Source organism: Pelmatolapia mariae, linkage group LG6 (assembly GCF_036321145.2).
Source record: "Pelmatolapia mariae isolate MD_Pm_ZW linkage group LG6, Pm_UMD_F_2, whole genome shotgun sequence".
In the NCBI taxonomy this organism is placed as follows: domain Eukaryota; kingdom Metazoa; phylum Chordata; class Actinopteri; order Cichliformes; family Cichlidae; genus Pelmatolapia; species Pelmatolapia mariae.
In genome coordinates this window covers 10206464-10210265 of record NC_086232.1, presented here as the reverse complement: position 1 = coordinate 10210265, position 3802 = coordinate 10206464, and the positions used below count along the sequence as shown (strand labels likewise).

The 3802-nt window shown below is 39.3% G+C and overlaps 1 pseudogene; it reads left to right on the top strand.

Moving 5' to 3' along the window:
• Nucleotides 1–928: 928 nt before the first annotated feature.
• LOC134628880 (kallikrein-8-like) lies at nt 929–3547 on the top strand (annotated as a pseudogene).
• Nucleotides 3548–3802: the final 255 nt, after the last annotated feature.

Here is a 3802-nt window from a genome sequence, read left to right as displayed (position 1 = left end):
TATGAAAATGATTTAATGCATCGAGTTATGCCAAACCTCACAGAAACTGTGCACGGTGGGTATTCTGAATTGCTGTTCAGCTCATATACGCAGACCACAGTCAGAGCCTTACCCTCTGCAGCTTGAAGTCACACAGAGGTAACCCACTCGCTCTCTGTCAGCACTCAGTTGGAGACTCATGAGTGAAGTGTTTTTTTCTTTTGTTTTGCTCTTCAAATCTTAAGAGCTTCATTAGCCACACAGAGGGCACAATATGTTCTGCATTGTTTCTCAAAGTTAGCATTGGTTAGTGATCATGAGCTGTTTTAGGTTTATAAATCATTGGTTTACACCATATTCTCTGAATTAATGGCACAAACTGACAAACTGACAGTGAGATACAGTGAAGCGTGTAGAACATGTAATTCAAATCAGTGAGTGCATGAGCAGAACAAGAGCATGAAGCTGAGATCAAACTTCATTTGCTTCCATCTATGAGGTGCAGGTCACTGAGGTCTTCTGACAGAAACCTGCTGGAGGTTCCTCGTTCTAGGCTGAAAACTAAAAGAGACTAAGTGTGTCTTCAAGTTTGTGGCTCCTAATCTATGGACTGCACTAATATTACATTTGATCTCTGCGGTCTGAAGATTTTAAAGAGCAGCTCTACTAATTTGTAGAGGCTTGATTTTAGGTAGTGGATATTATTATTGTCTTTTAATGTTTGTATTTATTTTTTGTTGCTTATTTTTATGAAGCACTTTATCTATAGAAATATTTTACCTTAATTTCCCTTCTGTCACTTTATGAAAGCCAAAAGCAAAAAGAGACGATAAGTAACTTTGCATAAATGTGTGGAGCTTTGCATTTGCAGTTGATAAAGCTTCATAATGACACTATGTGACTATGCAGTGTCCAATATTCAAACTGAAATGCAGTCATTAGAGAGTGAATGGCAGGAACACTGTGTCTGGTGCCTCTTCTCTTGCCTCTGTGTATCAGTGAGTGTTCAGCTACAGTATCTATATTTAATGGCTCTGGTGCTTACTGCGTGGTTCTGCCTTACGTCTGAGAGCAGACATTTTACAGGTACAAAGAAAAACTGGCAGTGACCTGGTGGGGCGGGGGATTCCTCTTTCAGGTGTGACGGGTAACACAGAGGTCGCTCTGCAAAAGAGAATCATTGGAGGTGATGAATGTGAGCGACAGTATCATGTACAACTCAGAGCAGTTTATCCACATGGACCTTCCAGCTTGTGTGGAGGCTCTTTGATCAGCGACCGCTGGATTCTGACTGCAGCTCACTGTCTGAAGCCAGGAGGGTGAGGAGATCAGAGCAGCAACTAAAACTTGTGAACCCAAGGAATGTCTAGTAGCCATGTTTTTGCTATTCAGTAAAAAGTAAAATACATTCAGACAAGATGAGAAATAGAATATGGTGACCATCAGTAATCAAGTTTTATGTTTGCTGTGCACATGCAGGATCATGTTTGCAAATCTAAGTGTGCATCAAGGGGGTCCGGAGCAAGAAGTGCAGATAACAACAGAAGCTGAGATCTATACAGACAAAGACACCAGCACAGGCAGAGTTCATGACATCATGCTGCTGCAGCTACCTAGCAGCTCTGATATCCAACCTATAAAACTAGCTGACTGTGATGAACCTCCTAAAAGGCGAGTTGTGGATTTTTCTGCTTCAGGTTCATGTGTTCTGACAGATACTGACACGTCGTGCTAACTTCAGTTTTAGATTGAAATGATACATTTATATTCCTGTGGCTCAGAGTTTCTTGCTTTGAAGTTTTTTTCGTAAAGTTTCTTCTTGACCTGAGCTCTGTGCTGTGAAGTGAGTTCAACATATGTAGAATATCTTTCCTTTATCTTAACCCAACAGTGGGAATCCGGATAAGTACTCACAGGAAGCTCCTTATCAATTCAAAGCCCTGGTTATCAAGTTAACCAAGGCTTTCAATCCTAATGGATGTGGATAAACTATACTGGCAATGCAGGTTTTAAAAAGGAAGATAAAACTGTAATATTGGAAAAATATGAAGGGTTTAAATGCATAATATCTTTTATACAGTCATTGGTGCTCCTCCGTGTGTTTCCTCGTGAGTTAGTTCCTTTATGACTTCCCAGTTTAGTTTCATATTATTTTGTATCGCCTTAACTTCCGTCAGCAATAAAGCTGTATTTTGAGTTCAGTCCTGTTTTCCCGTGAGTTTGCGTTTGGGTCCTCATTCTGCCTGCACACGGCCTAATCATGACAAGGAGGGTCTAAAGTTGAAAGTTTAAAGGAATCTTCCAGGAATGGTGATGCTGCTTTTCTGGACAAATGATCTCTAACCTTGAACCTAACCAGAGGGATATAATACAAAGAAAATTCAACAAGGCTTGGCTTACTTTGTGTTAGCTGGCTTGAGAAAACATAAAACACCAGTCAGTGTCACGCCGCCATTTATATCAACGTCTCTTTTAAGCTGTGCTTTCTGCTTCATGCTCCGTGCCTACACATGTAACAAGGGCTGCTACAAGGCCCTTTAGAACATAGCATGCTAGCCAGGTGTGGCGCATGATGATAAAGTGGTGACTAAAACTCTATAAAGGACATAACTAATATAACAGCAGGTCAGGGTTACTCTTACAATTTTCTCTGGTAAGAAGTCAAAATCCTTCATAGAGAACTCTGAAGTTACCTGGAGAGATGAGATCCTGCTTCATAGTACAGACCTCAGGGCAACATTTTAAAGTTAACGTGCAAAACAATCAATATATGTATTTGTATGTAACTGACAAAAAAAGGAGGGAAAACCATCCAAACACTTCTTGTGTCATTCCAGAGTTGAGATCGCAGGTTATGGTGCCACCACTGGACTAGCTAATGAGAAAAGAAGTAAGATGATTTTTAACAAATTTGTTGTATTAAAAAAAGAAGAGAACAAACCCCCAAACTGTTACTTTATTAGTAAAGAGATGTTGCAGATATTTGTCCTGAAATTGTATTTTGCTTCATTTCTAATGTGTTCAAAATAAAAACAAGCTTTTCCTGTGAGCTCAGACCATTTTATTTCTTTCTGCTGCATTTCTGCATAAAATACAAATCTGCATCATTTTTTTAAAAAGTGCTTTAAGCTGAACTAATTTGTCCCCTTTTACTAGAACCTGGTAAATCACCCTCTCTTCACTGTGCAGAGACTGAGGTTGTCAGCTGTACAGAGCTCAATGATATTTTACAGAAAAACTTCCCCGAGGTCCACCGAGTCAAGAGCTATCAACACTGGTTCTGTGGACAAAGTCCTGGGAAGATATATGTCGAGTGAGTGTGCATGATTCCTCAGCTCACAGCTGTGTTTATTAACCATTCAAAATACAGAAAGATTTCATTAAACTGGGAAACTGTATTTCTGTCTTGCAGGGAGACTCTGGTGGAGGAGTGGTTCATAATGGCAGGATTTATGGGGTTTCTTCTTTTGTGGGAGATCCGGACTTTGTATGCAGAGCACCGGCTGCCTTCATGGACCTCTGTGATCCTGAGTATGCAGATTGGATCAGGAAAACTATCAACCCATAAAAACCTGTAAGGTGTGGATGTAAACAAGCTGAAATAAACAATCTTTTAGAGTTTAGCTTTGCAAAAGCATGCAAAATGTAACGGAAGTTGAATAAAACACAATAGAAATAGAAAAAAAAAATGCCACAAAGCTGAAAAACTGAACAAAAAACAAACAAAAAACAAACACAAATTACAACAGAAATAATAATAACAATATAAAAAAAACACAATAGAAGTAGAAAAAACTCTTCTCATCATAAAACTTGGTGGCAA